Below are 235 nucleotides of genomic sequence, written 5' to 3'. Positions count from 1 at the left end.
AAGCTGCATTAGAAGGGGCATTTAGATGCATTTACACACTGTTTAATGCAGGACATGAATGCATTTAACCTGCAGTTAAAAATGCATAAATTATATTTTGATATTTTAAACATAAAACGTTGAACAGGCCTACTGATATTTGAAATTCTAAAAAAAATAATGAAAAGATACTTTAAATGTGAAATTAAAACTGCCAGTAGGTGGCAGCAAGTCACTGTTAATAAGTGAGTCATTG

General features: G+C 30.6%; 1 protein-coding gene across 1 annotated transcript in view; it reads right to left on the bottom strand.

The window, feature by feature from the left end:
- Positions 1–235, bottom strand: part of LOC107675591 (uncharacterized) — a 10,203-nt gene that overhangs the window by 7,376 nt on the left and 2,592 nt on the right. The window lies entirely within an intron of this gene.

The sequence above is a fragment of the Sinocyclocheilus anshuiensis genome, unplaced genomic scaffold, assembly GCF_001515605.1.
Source record: "Sinocyclocheilus anshuiensis isolate Anshui unplaced genomic scaffold, SAMN03320099.WGS_v1.1 scaffold1804, whole genome shotgun sequence".
In the NCBI taxonomy this organism is placed as follows: domain Eukaryota; kingdom Metazoa; phylum Chordata; class Actinopteri; order Cypriniformes; family Cyprinidae; genus Sinocyclocheilus; species Sinocyclocheilus anshuiensis.
Note: the sequence above shows the minus strand (reverse complement) of the source record. Positions and strands in the feature narration are given on the sequence as shown.